The sequence below is a fragment of the Galeopterus variegatus genome, unplaced genomic scaffold (genome assembly GCF_000696425.1).
Source record: "Galeopterus variegatus unplaced genomic scaffold, G_variegatus-3.0.2 Scaffold29, whole genome shotgun sequence".
Taxonomy (NCBI): domain Eukaryota; kingdom Metazoa; phylum Chordata; class Mammalia; order Dermoptera; family Cynocephalidae; genus Galeopterus; species Galeopterus variegatus.
The window spans coordinates 559,495-574,021 of NW_007726140.1; the positions used below are offsets into that span (position 1 = coordinate 559,495).

The 14,527-nt window shown below is 38.9% G+C and overlaps 1 protein-coding gene across 2 annotated transcripts in view; it reads left to right on the forward strand.

Annotated features, from left to right (window-relative positions):
• FARS2 (phenylalanyl-tRNA synthetase 2, mitochondrial) overlaps positions 1-14,527 on the forward strand; it is a 540,429-nt gene that overhangs the window by 27,801 nt on the left and 498,101 nt on the right. Inside the window, exon 1 of one of the 2 annotated variants that reach the window (XM_008569880.1) lies at positions 9,737-9,908. The exons of the other annotated variant lie outside the window; for it this stretch is intronic. The gene's annotated coding sequence lies outside the window, so the exon portion shown is untranslated. Of the gene's footprint in view, positions 1-9,736; positions 9,909-14,527 lie in introns of those variants that run through there. 2 annotated transcript variants of the gene reach the window in all.

A 14,527-nucleotide genomic window follows, 5' to 3' on the forward strand; every position in this document is an offset into this window, starting at 1 on the left:
GGCCTGGCAGGAAGGGAGTGGCCTGTGGGGGAATCAGAGCATCGAGGAAGAGGAGGGCGTGAGGGGCTGTCCAGAAGCTACCATGGGTGTGGAAGGACTGGTCCTCACTACCTGTCCAGTCCCATCCCTATAAATCAGGTAGCACAGGAACAAGTATATATTATTGCTATAACTTGAAATAAAATCTACATCTGCTTCTCCAGTGCAGGTTTAGCATGCTCCATATCCAACCTCAATATTGTGGTATAAGGAGAAATTATTTTTCCTCTTGTAGTGTTTAAGCCTAATTCAAATAGAAACTGCTCTAATTAACCACCTTTCTGTCATTCCTTGAGCAAATGGTGACTGAAGAGCAGGATAGAGGCACAGTTTAGTGTGTAATTTAGTGTTACTCAAACCTTTTGCATTTGTAGGCAGGAGCTGGTTCACAGTATTTTCTTCAGATTTATTGGTACTTGTTTGACTTGAAAGACTTCAAAAGAAACCAAAGCATTAAATAAGGGGCAGCTTAAAATTGCAAAATGGTTTGCTTTTAAAACAAACTACATTGACTAAGAGGTTTTGGAATGACTGTATTTTTTCAATTATGTTTTTTCCCCCAAGTTCAAGGCAACAATCATTTAATGGACAAAGAAGAACATTGTTTTTTGATAAATGGGATATTGCTTAATGAGGGCAATCAGTCTTGAACATTTTGTGCTAAATACCAACATTTAAATATACTAATAAAACACTTTTAGAAATATAGATATATGTGAGTGGAAACCTATTAATAGGAGATTATGTGTCTCTCAGGCTTCCATCAAATAGACAATGTATCAATTACATTTCTGAGGAAAACAAAATGGATACCAATTCCAAAAGGGTGGAGTCTTTTTTTTTTTTTAGTTATAGTAACACAAATCTTTTTATTTATGAGAACGGTACAAGTTCAGAAGCAGATAAATGTAGTAAAACTTGTTAAAGATAAGGAATGCCAACTTCTAAATGCTTTGTAAATTTATTCTTAAAGAGACCATTTTCCAAATAATCTCTGTAGGTATAAAGGGTGCTAGAAATATTGGAGCTAAAATCCATTTTTATGTAACATATTATCAGAAATACCAGGGTTAGAGTGAATATATTTAAAATTTAAAAGATAATTTGTGAGACTCTTGGGGTTTTTTTTGAATCTTTATGAATAGTAATTTATTCATAATAGGGAAGAACATTGGCTTTTTTCCCTTGCTCAGCAATATTCAATTTTTTTTTGCAATAAAATCCTAAAACCAAATCGTTAATTTTTACATCCACATTTTAAGGAATATCATTGTGCCCAGCCCATTTTGGATATCCGCACTAAGTAAATGCAGAAAGTGTTGAGCGGAATGGAAACTTAAGAGTTGGTATCCTGCACTGTTTGGAATAGAACCCTAATCTTTTAAAATATTTTCTCCTCCAAGTTATACTTCATCTGTAATTAATCCAAATTATAACCTCAAATAAAGCAGTTGACTGTTGACGTCTTCAATTGTTACAGAATAATCCTGAAATGGGGAAGGATTGAATTTAACCCTGAAAGGTCAGAGTTGAGCCTGGGGTCTTTCCCAGTTTGTGTGGTCTGTGACCAAATGACCTTTTCCTACTTTCTTTTCTTTTCTTTTCCTGAATCCCTGACCTTGGTTTTATAATGATTGTGCTCTAAACCAGCTGAGCTAACTGGACAGCCAGGGAGCTGTACTTTCTTTAGTTTAAATTGGAACTGAAATAATCTGTTCTCTCCTTATAACTAGGGACATTGTAAAGATAAAGAACATATTCTCATTACTCTGCTTTGGTTTTCTGAAATAAAGAGGGTGTGTGAGGAATGCTTGGTGTTGTTGCCATGATTGTTGTGATCTGATAGGAAGATAAGTTTTAATTTTTTGTTTTTATTTTTTAACTCATATAGTACTCTAATGCAGAAGATTGTTTTCTTCAAAATACAGTAAAATGAAGTGTTTTTACAAAGTCTCTCACCCAAAATGATAATGTTAATGACATACTTTATTTGAAAGAAGCTTAATTTTAATAACTGAAATATTTTCAGGCAGAAATGTCTCTACCCAATAGATGTTATTCTGTGTGGATTTAAAATACATTTCTAAATATTATCTTTCATGACTATTCAACCTCACTGGCTTTTCTGTTTAGTTAGCATTGGGTCTTTTCTTCATTAAAGTTATAAAAAAAAAAAATGAAAACCTGACATAAGCAGCATAATCTCCACATTTGACTCTTAAATAATTTGGTATTTAAGAGTCCCGCCCCCTGCTTCCCAATACCAAACACTTCAGCTTTTTCTGGCAAAAGATGTTCTGTTTATCTCTTTCTGAAAGAAATGCAGTAGGAAGGGAAATGCCTAGATGATTTGGCTCCCATTAAGTAGAGAGGAAGCTAAATAATGTCTCCCACCCCCCTCAGGAGGCATTCCGTGCTCAAGAGGACAAATGTCTCCATCGCTTCCTCATGGCCCTCCTGTCCCTGCTCTGCTCAGAGGTCTTGGGGGTGCATTTTGTAGATGCTTTGTGTAGGTCTTTGAAAGGAAGCTTGCACTGAGGATGATGTATCAGCCAGGACTTGATATTAGAAAGCAACTTGAGTCGAAAAGACAATAGAATGACAAGGTGATGTAGATAGGGTTGAGTGAGTTGCTGGGTGTATTATTGTGGTTGTCTTTCTCTTTATAAATGAATGAATGAATGCATGAAGGAAGGAATTAATTAATTTAAAAAAATAAAGAAGTTGGCTCAAACAGTTATGGAGACTGAGAAGTCCCAATATCTGTAGTCAACAAGCTGGAGATCCAGGAGAATTGATAGTGTAAGTTGCAGTCCAAATCCAAAGTCCTGAAAACTAGGAGAGCCAGTGGTGTGAGTTTCGGTTCAAGTTTGAAGGCCTGAGGACCAGGAGAAGACTGATGTCCCAACTCAAAGATAGGCAGACAGAGAAAATTCTTTCAAAGTTTTACTTTTTTCTCTGTTCTGGGCCCTCAACACATTGGATGAGGATTACCACATTGGGGAGGGCAGTCTGTTTCACTCAAATCTACCGATTCAAATGTTATTCATGTCCAGAAACACCCTTACAGATGTATCCAGAATAACGCTTAACCAAATATCTGGGCACTCTGAGGCTCAGTCAAGTTGACATATCAAATTGCAAAGACATTCAAAGAGCCTGAGTTGCAGGGGTACTTAGGGGATTCACCATTTGGAGTTTCCCCTTGGCACTGTCTTTTGAAAGCTGAGAGTGTTTTAGGTCCCCCAACTGAGAGCTGTCTTTGGGGTAGTGACAATGCTGTGGTGTCCACCGCATGGCAACCAACTACATTTACTGGGAGAAGATCATCTACCCAGTTTACAGTCTATCCCAGAAGCTGGATATTGCTGCTCAAAGTCTGTTTGTATTGTTTGCCCTTGGCATAAATGATGACAACCTGCCCTTCAATGGAAACTGCTCAGCCTGTGATGAAAATACCTCTATTAACCTTGTTAATAGTGGCATGGAAGAACACAGTTGTTAAAATTCACAGTAATTCAGAAACTCATTTAAGCCTGTTCTGCTCAGAAGTAACAAAATTAATTGCTCTTTCTGCACCTGCCCACTCAGAAGTTGGTGCTTCAAGAAATGAAATGACAAAAAGACAGTTGATTTAGAGGGAAAAGGAGAACTGCCTTGGATAATATATGGACTGTTGTCTAACTTCCCTATTGGAATAGATTTGGGTGTCAGTTAAATGCTTTGCTTGGTGTTTCAAGTTTAATGAGACAGCTGCAAAATGCACTGAAATTACTTTCTAGAACATGCTAAGACCTTCTCACTCAAGTACCTTGGTACTTCAGCTCCCTTTATCTGGAAACTCCGTTTTTGTCTTTTTGAAAGGCTTATCTTTCTAAGCTTAGCTTAAACATTAAATCCTCAGACAGGCCTCCCCTAGACATTCCTCTTTATCTAAAAATAAGGTTTCCTCACTCCTATTTTTTAGGTTTCTAATTGTCTCCTACTTTAATTGCTAGTTTCATTTGCTGTTCTATACCCAGCAACTAGTATAGTCCCTGTCACGTAGTAGGAACTCAGCAAACATTTGTGTGGAATAGATGAATGAAGATGCTGTTACTGCTTCAGAAAAAGGCCCTTATGGTCTCCTGCGGCGCTGTCCAGTAGACAGCCTGTGATGATGGAAGTGTTCCATATCTGCACTGGCCAGCATGGCAGCCACTACCCACATGTGGGTCTTGAGCACTTGAAATGTTACTAGTGCAACTGAGGAACTGAATTTTTAATTTTATTTCATTTTAACTTATTTAAATTTAAGTAGCCATATGTGTCTAGTGGTTTCTGTATTGGACAGCACAGATCTTGAGGATGTGATTTTATTAGTTTCTGATATTTAAAAATATTACCACTACTATGCCATTAAACATTTCTGAAGCTGAAAAGTCCTTTGAAAAGTAGTAACATGTGTGTAATTCATTTTACAGAACATAGTAGGTGTGTTTTATATTTGAGATGTACATAGAAGTAGAAGATCTTGTGTCCTTAGTGACATTCTATGATTTAGTATTGCCATTGCATTTTTCTTTCCATTCTTTATTTTTAGTTTTTATTTTAATTGCATTCTACCAATTGGCAGGAGACATCCTGGGCTTTAGTTTGAGGGGTGACTTATTAAGGAATAAGTGTTGGATGGACTTTGCGTGCAAGCCTTCTGTGGTATTTTTGCATGGCTCACCGCTGTGGGCAGGTACTTATGCAACAGCTGCCTTATGACTACACAGCATGGATTATTCTGGGAGGCTGAAAGCTTTTCCAATGAAGAGTAGGATGTAAAAAAAAAAAAAAAAAAGATCAGATTAAACTTTAATAATAGCACTGTCCAAGTGAAGGTTAAGATTACAAAAGGAGGGCCGGCCCGGTGGCGCACTGCTACAGTGCGCTGCTTGGGAAGTGCGCTGGCGCTCCCGCCGAGGGTTCGGATCCCACATACAGACCGGCCGCTCACTGGCTGAGCGAGGGGCGGGAGCAACACCGAGGGTTGCGATCCCGTTGCTGGTCCCGGTCCGGTACGGGCATGACACTGAGGGTTGCGATCCGTTGCCGGTCATGAAAAAAGACAAGAAAAAAAGATTACAAAAGGAATTAACAGAATAAACATTAATAATTAATATATTAGAGCCTTCAGATTTAAAGTAACCTGCTGTTTTGTTTATACTGTCTTATTCAAGTGTTGAAATTAGAAATAAAAAGAACCTATATTTATATCTTTTACTGTCTTCAAAATAAAATGTTTAAGAGGCATGTTTCATGATGGATTTCATTTTTTTATTGTGAAATATATATAATGTGAAATTTACCATTTTAATCATTTGTAACTGTTCAGTGGCAATAAGTACATTGACATTGTTGTGTAACCATCACAACTATCTGTTTTCCAGAACCTTTTCATCATCTCACAGTGAAACTCTGGCCCCTTTAAACAGCAACTTCCCATTCCCTCCACCCTCTGCCCCTGGTAATCCCTACCCTACTTTCTGTGAATTTGGTGATGGATTTTTAAATTCTTGTCTGTAGTCATTGTCCAGACTAATATATGGTACTGATATCTATGTGTCTCCAGGATCACCTCTTTTAAAATGACTGTAACCTAATGAAATGCATAATTGTCTTATATTGGGAAATGGTAGACACTTCTTAAGGACCTGAAACCATCTAATTTAGTCACTGCTCCTAGCCATCACTAACCTTACGTGCTCACCCTGAGTCAGGTCATTTCTCTCATTTAAGAAAACAGTAAGTCTAGAAAATTACTTTTAAGTGACAGGTGGTAAAATGGACTTTCTCTCATACGTGCTTGATATTCTAAACTTTTTAACAGTCTCCACTGAAAAAGGCAAAAAGAATCAGTAACAATTATTTAGTATTTTTAATACCTTCTAGTTTATCATTATTATGCCACTGTGAACAGTGGACAACTATGCAAAATGAGTACATTTAAACTTATGGATTCAAGATGGCCTAAAAAAAAGTCATTTAATGAGCAGTGGGAATTTTGGGCATTTGAAGGACAGTGTTGTCTTCACCAGATGACTTGCTGTGTATTGCTGTGGGTATATCACTGTGCTCAGGAGACTCAGGAACAGAGCAGGAGGTGCAGCCCTGGAAGTGAGGTGCTTCCCATTGGCACGGATGCTTAGAAGAAAACAGCAGCAAGTGGGCCGGGAAGGCAGTCTAGTGTAAGGGCCCAAAAAGAGACAGTCCATGGCATTCAGAGGAGGGAGCAGTCACATCTTGAATGGGTCGTCAGGGAAAGTTCCTGAGGTTGGTGGCGTTTAGGGTGGGTGCTGAAGGCCACACACCATTTGGCTGGTGCACATGGGGAAAGGAGATGCACATGAAATGGGGCATTCCTGATAGAGGAGACCACTAGAGCTTAGGCTTAGGATGGAAAAAACAGCTGTTGTAGTTCCGTTCAGCTGGAGTGTGGGATGTAGTCCCTGCCAGAGAAGGGGGCTTGGTTTTGGGCCTGTGTGGAGCACTTTGATAGGCCAGGTGGAAGTCTTTGGAAGCTTAATAAACTTGTGCTTTAGGAAGGTAGGTTCAGGAATGGTGCATAAGGTGGATCAGAGAAGGTAGTTATTTAAAAGCGAAAATGGTTAAAGGCTGTTTAATGACCTAGGAGGAAGCTGCTGAAGGTCTCTACATTATGTCAGTTGTGGTGAGAGTGGCAAGGAGGACCAAAGTGACAGAGATAATTTAAAGATAGAGGCCTTACTGACTGAACTTGGGGGATGGAGAAAAGGGCGAAGGTCAAGAGTGACCATAAAGTCACTTGTCGTAATGCTTATAGTACAAAATTCAAAAGGTATAAATGCATATATGATGAAAAGTAGGCCTTTCTCCTGTCTTTGTCCTTCAGCTTTTACCAATTCTTATACATTTTTTCATACGTGCATAAAGTACATTTATATCCCTTTTTAAAAAAATGTCAGCTGCTGTGCACACTAACCAATACCTTGTTTTATCATTTAGCAATGTGTCTTGGAGATATCCTTTATCAATACGTGTAGGGTTGACTTACTCTTAATTTATTTAGCCAATCTCCAATTAATAAAAATTTATTTCCTGTCTTTGGTGCTTATAAATTGTCTAGTGAATATCCTTGTTCATGCATCATTTTGCGCTCGTACAAACAGTATATCTCTTCATTTAAATTACTACAAGTGGGATCACTGAATTAAAGGGTATGCGCATTTAAAATGTTGATAGATATTGCCAAACTGTCTTCTATAAAGGTTTTATGAGCAGTGCCTCTTTCTTAGACCCTCACTAATAATGTGTTGTCAAATAAGTTCATCTTTCCCAATCTGTAGATTAAAAAATGGTGTCTAATTGTCATTTTTAGTTGCATTTCTCTAATGAGTCAGATTGAGCATCTTTTTGTAACTTTCAGAGGCATTTATCATTTCTTTTTGGGGAATTCTCTATCACTAGGTGATTCCCATTTCTCTGTTCAGAAGTTGGACTTTTCATGAAATGAAAGTTTCATGGTTTATAGTGGTTACTCATAAATCATGATTCTGGAGTTTTGGTGGATATACTGGGATCATATTAAGGTAAAAGTCATCGATTCCCATTTCATTAAAAGTTTGTTTTACTCAAGAGTGAATATTAACTTTAGTCAAATGTCTTTAGAATATCTGGGGAGCTGATCATACGATTTTTCTCTTTGGTCATAGAGTAAATGAGAGGAATAGATTTCTTATCTTGGATTATCCCTGCATTCTCTGTGTGACTGTCACCCACCACCCCTCTGGCCACGGTGTAGTTAGTAGTCCCTGATTCTTGTTTGTTAATGTTTCACTTGGGATTCCTACATACAGTGCTACTTATGAACTTAAGTTGTATGTCCGATCACTGAAACCACTTTTCAAAGACCCTTGATAACCTCCTAGTGATGTGTATCTGTCTGTCTCCCAGCGCCTCTCTCTGTGGTCTGCCTGCTCTGGCACCCCGTTAGCACTGATGTGGCCCTCTCTCCTACAACACTACCTACCACGTCCACGTGCGTGTTCTGCTGTCTGCTCAAAAATAAACTCATTCTTCACCCAACCCCAAGTCAGCATCCATTTATTGTAACCTCTAACATTTTTTTAATGAGCCTGGCTCCAGCATGTATTGAGTACTTGCTGGGTGCCTGGCTCTTAGAAGCCAGGTAGCAAGGAGGGGACATGGGAACAAGGAAGGCAGGCAGCAAATGCAGATCTCTCTTTCAAGAAATTTGAAGCAGTAGAGAAAAGGCTGTAGTTTGGAGGGGTAAAGAGGTCGAGGGAAGCCTGATTTGCTTGAGGGGGGGAAGCAGTCAAGGGTGAGAAGTATCAGACGCAAGGACCAAAGGGGTGAGGGGAGGAGTGCCTAGGGGGTGACCAAGATGGGTGTGGTCTCAGCCAATAGAGGAAGATAAGATCCAGAGAGACTCTGAGGGGAGAAATGTGAGGCCAGTCCTGATAAAAAGCATTTTATCAAGAAGGGAGTACACATTTTAAGTCCTTTGAACATATTTTCTTAATGTAGCTATGTCTGTATTAGCAAAATCCTGTTTTCAGCTGCTTTTGAGGCTCTCAAAGAGTGTAGGAGGGCCTGGCATACCATCAAGGGCGCCTCTTAGCTTGTGGTAGGGTGCGTGGGTATCTCTTGAGTGCAGGGCTGCACTGGCAGGCACATTCTCTATTCAGGCACATTCTCTATTCAGGGCAGCCTGCTTTTTTTCTTCATCTCTCCTTTAGCGGTTTGTTAGGAGCTTTAGGGCAGGTAGAGAAGGAATTAATAGCTCTGTAAATGTCAGTCAAACCATTCAGGCCATGTTTGACTCTCCTGTGCAGTGACAGCATCTCTGCGGCTCTAGCAGTGAGCCACCGCAGCCAGCCCTCCTGGTCGGGTGCTGCTCCTTGTCACAGGGCTCCTTCACTCCATCTCTTTGCCTGCCTGTTAAGAAAGTTCACATGTATGGAATGTGGTTCTTACATTTTTCTCTCCCTTCCATCCACGGTCTCACCCACCCACCTAGGACACATCTGTCCCTCCTTTTGCACGATAGCATTTCAAATAGTATGATACTTATGCCCTTCTTTTGTCTCTTTCTCCAGGCTAAAAGTAGCTTTTTTTACTTCTCTAAATACTCGATTTCCAGACACTTTACGCTTTAATTTCTGTAGGCTTGCATTTAGTACACTTTAAAGTGAACATTGGAGTAATTATTTCCAATGAGGGTGCATTACTACCTTTCCCCTTGTTTATGAATAGAATTATAATCTGATTGTTTACTTATAGTAACTTAGGGTGCTTATCATAAAACCATTGAGAAGTTAATACTTCTGTTCAGAATATAAAGTGCTTTTCCCTACTCTGCTCTGTCGTTCTGTATATAGGAAACAAACATGTGTACGTACATGTGTATATTATATGCATAATTATATATGTATAAAATAGTGTATTCATAAAATATATGTATAATATATGTATAAAATGTTGCATGGATAATGATGTATATAATGTAAAACATGCATAATCTTGTATACTATATAATTATTTATATAACACATGATGTGTTTGTACGTGTGTATGTGAGAGAGAGAAAATAGTTTCTATATCTTAAGTAATTTCCATATTGATGTTTGTACCACTTCAGGACTTTTCAGAGAGTGAGAAACTCCTCCCAGATGCTGTTTCCCTGCTGACCCCCAAGTGTGGAAAGCCTGACCTCCCTCTTCAGGTCTGACTCACGGAGAAGGGCTGCGTGGTGGCCTCTGGGTCTGGTGCTATCTGCAGAGCACAGAGCATGGCCGTCACCCCATGACTTGCCTCTGCTGAGGGCCGGCTTAGCTCTTTAGGTAAAGATCCTGACAATGTCTTTTATGACTTGGGAAGGTAAATTTGGTTTTGGTGTTGATTTTTTCCAAAGCAGAGAAGAAAAATTCCTGGGTTTGGTAAAGTTCATATTTGATTTCACATATTGAGCTTGGGGCATTCCTTTGCTCGACTTGGCTGCTCAGGCATCATTTTTGTGGGGTGTTGGGCTTGTAGTCATTTGCTGCAGACTTTGCATCAGGGGTAGCAGTGGTGTTAATAAGGGAAGGGAGAAGAGAAATGGTGGAGTCTATTCATTAATTAGCATCCTGTTCTGCTGCTCAGAACTATTTATGAAGGTATCTTAAATCCTATAGAGTTGGCCTACTTTCTGTCGATGTCACTTCCTGCCTTGGAGGACCTTGTAGCATGCCACAAATTCTGTATCAGAAATACCTGTTTATATGAATAGTGAGCTGAAAACCTCTTCCAGAAAAAACACCATTACTGCAAGTAGGGAATTCTTTTTAAGATGAGGAACTCTTGAAGCTAACACCATATGGCATTGTGTGGCTCCAATCCTTTTTTTCAAGAGGCAATTCATCTTCATGGCCACACTTTTGGGAAATTTGAAGCTGTTCACTACATGGAAGGCAGAGGACAGGGATGAGTAGAAAGAAGCCACAGAGCCCTCTGCTTATGAGAATATCTGACTTACCAATTGTAGTTATATGTCAGGTTCTCCTATAGCATTTTCTCTCTTCCTACTCCATTCTTGTGTTCTTTCTTCCCCCCTTGCCTTATTCCCAGTGCCCACCTTATGTTTATCAGGGATTGTCACTGCATCCAAGATGTTCTTTCCCACTGCTCACTGGTAATGTCGCAGTTGTGACTGGATGACAAAGATTTTCTACTCTGGTGTTGCTTTTCCATCTGTGCTAAGCCCAGTGATTGTCATAGCTTGTCCAACCATCTGTCCTGAGTTTTTGCTGTCTTCTTTTGATGCTTCTACTCAACACTTTGGAGCAACTTCTTTAGATGCCTTATGGTGAGGGCAAGGTTGTCCTCCCCTCTTGTGCTCTGTACTCTTCTCACCAAATATGTTTTCTGACACTACAGAATTTGATGACAGCTGTTCTACGACACATCTATGACCTGTGGTTTTGAATACACGTGGGCAGATTCTCCCATTCAAATGTTCAACAAATGTACATGCTGTGCCAGGCACTGTTATAGGTGTGGGCAATATGTGGAGATGGGGAGTGGGGACAGACAGAAGTCACTGTTCTCCAGCAGCTTACGTTCTCCCCATGGAGTTTAGGAACATACAACAGAGAGAGAGAAAAATACTGCTCTGTTAGCTTTTTAATACACAAGTGAGATAAAACAGCTGCGGGTCTGTGTCATTACTTCACTGACTCTGACTTTAAGCAACACAGTTATTGAGTCTGTTTTCTCCATCATCAAAATGGTGCTAATTTTAGGGCTGTTGTAAGACATGTATATAGAGAGATATAAATATTTCTTTCTTTCTCTCTCTCTCTCTCTCTTTATATTTATTTGTAGTTCTTGTAGCTACTTGTAGGAAGAATTCCAGATGAATTTGTTACTGCTATTACAGATTTAATTAAGCCTCCAGTATATGTATTTGATCTCTTCCACAGCAATTTAACCTATTCAATATTTTAAAGTGTACACTTTTATTTATCTGTATGGTGCCCATATGTAATAATATTGCTTTTCTTCTTACATTATAATAAGTGACTTTTATGAAGTTATATGTATATATATTTAACTTACATTTAAATATACAATAATAAATTTTGACAGCTCTGATAGCCTAAAATGTTATAACTAACATTCACATGAAAGTCATCATTTAAAACCCCTTGGAGGTAGCAAAAGGATCAAGTCATTTATTCTAGGTTGAATTTCTAAAATGTTTAACTCTAGACATTAGTATTGTAAAGAGTGTATTTCCTCCATTTGCTACGTTTTCTTCACAATTGACATGCCCTTAGAGTGGGAGAATTATGATGGTTGATTCATTTTAACAGAAATAACTGAAATATTTTAAAAATGTAAGACAATGTTAAAGTATTTTAATGAAACCTTTAACTTAATAACATGAATGAAATTCTAGATTTAAGCCAATATTAAAGGGATTATGTTTGAATTTTAATGCTTAAAAGTTTGAGTATTGTATAGTTTCTACCACTGCCCTTAAGACTGGAAATGATGGAAATGCTTGTGTATTTACCAAATCAGGTGCTGGTTTGAATTCTCGCATCAGAGAATATCCAAAACAGAAGAAATGACATTCCTTTATGCTCAGGGTCCTTTTTAGAAGCTAGGTAGAAAGCATCACATACCTTGTTGCTCTTTTTTTTTTTTCTTCACAGCTGGCTGGCCGCATATTACATTTCCTAAAACTACAGGAAAGTTGACTTTGGGTCTGTCTTTATTATACTTGGGAACCTTCAACAGAAGTCTTAGAGATGTCCTAACTACCCCACTTATCTGCTTTACACCAACTATTATGCCTAATGACTTAGTATGTGTTGAGGTGGGGGGCAATAATACTTGACAGCTTATGCTTTCTACACAAAGTGGGCAGGTTCTGTGGACATGAGACATGATATCTCACTAAGTTATCACTGGGATTGCAAATTCCATGGGAGAAAAGATCATCAAAGTAATTTGGATGTCTCTTTTATTGACAACTAAAAATGCATAATATGTTTATTTCTAAATTTTTAAAATTTGAAAATAAGACAGCCGAGACTGAACAATATAGGAGTTTTTGAAGCAGAATGTACTCATGTAGAATGTAGCTTAGTTTTTCTACTTGAACTACAAAAACTCTCAGTTGACATACTACTGTTTTGATGACCTGTGATTGGTTGATGAGATCAGACTTAGTTGGTAATATCCCCATTTTATCCAGCTGGGGGCAGGTTTAAACAATTCTAGAATGGAAGCATTGTGCTAATCTTACAAAGAAAATTTCTTTCCACATGTCTCCTTAGAAGCACATGCTATGTATAAGAATCTACCTTAATCCCTCCCACTTTCATACCCTTCAGAAATAGGTGTAGAAACCCTGTGGTGTAATGTATGTTTACCACTTGAAAAAAGGCTTGCTTGCTGCCAAGTGCTTATTTTGATTAGTTCACTCTTGTTGACATGATGTAATACAAGGAACTTGTTTTTTTCTAGCACAAGAAGCTGCTGCTTAACCTTTATTCTTTCTTTTATCATTGAGATTTAAGTAGGATGCTGCTTTTGAATAGTTGAACATCTAATCTTTGTTCCAAAATCCAGTGCTGCTTAAAGCATTTGTCTGAAGGTGAGGTGCTGGAGGGTTGGGCAAGAGGTGGAAGAAGAGATCTAAGAGGCCAGTGGTGATCCCAAATCCCTACACTGTTCAATTTGAGGGGGAGAAAATCCCCTTTTATAATTTGTAAGAAAATGAAATCTGAGGTCTCTCATGAAAAATAACCATTTAGTTTCTCTGGTACTGATAATCAGTGAGATTATTTATTTATCTATTCTCTTTATCCTTAGAATTAAATATTAAATATACTTGGTAAAGAATAAGGTTCCTTTATGAATATTCATTTGTTAATATTACAAATATGTTATAGTTGTATATACAAAGTCTAATAAGACAAATGTCCTTCCTCCAAAGAATGCATGTCTAGTGGGAGAGACTAATAATTCAGCAACTACAACAAAAATCTGCGGTATGAATGATCAATGCTAGATAGGTACATAGGTGATGTGCAGGCAGAAAGGGGTTATCTAACCCAGGCAGGTCTAGTCAGAGAAGGTTTTCTCAGGGGTCTGTCAGGATGAGTGGTAGTTAACCAGGTGAAGAGGGTAGGAGAGCTTTTCTTGGCTGAGGGAACTATGTTTGCATGAATGTGTGCTTCTGTGTGGCTGATGTTTCAGGTGAGGTAGTTGGTCAGGTACTCAGGAAATGAATTATAAAGGGAAAAGACTTGATTTTTCTGAAGAGTTTTATTTATCATTTTGACAGCAGCCTGGAGAGCCAGTCAGAGGCACATTTGTTGATTGGCAGCAGAGAACTGTGTTCGTGGTATATTTTGGTAACGTAAGTGAGAAATGATGGAGGCCTGACTGGCAGCAGTGGATGTTATGGAGAGATGGACAGATCCCAGAGAGATTTGGAATTTAGAAGTAATCAGGCCTGGCAACCGATTGGATATGAGGAGTAAAAGAGAAGGAGGAGTAAAGGATGCCTCCCAGTTTTCTGTACTGGGTAATCAGGTGGTGGTTGGTAGCATTCACCCGTGTAGTAAATGCACGACGTGGTATTAGATTTTGGTTGTGTTGAGTTGAAGATGCTGTGGAGGTAGAGATAACCCCCAACCTTTTTGCTAAACAATACCAGATACTTAGGACCTTCCGTTACTAGGTGCTTGAGACTTTCTGTCGCCAGAAGATTAGGACTTTCCACTGCCAGGGGGAAGGGACTTTCCAAAGAGCCCAAAGTTCACCCTGTTCCAGGAAAGGAGTATGCTCACCTGATTACCTTATCTTTGGACACCAAGGGAGGAAAGAGGGGGGGTGAACCGTTGGTCAATACCTCAGTCCTTCCTTTGCCCACCAAAAGCTAAAAGCCCAATGGTTTTAAAAA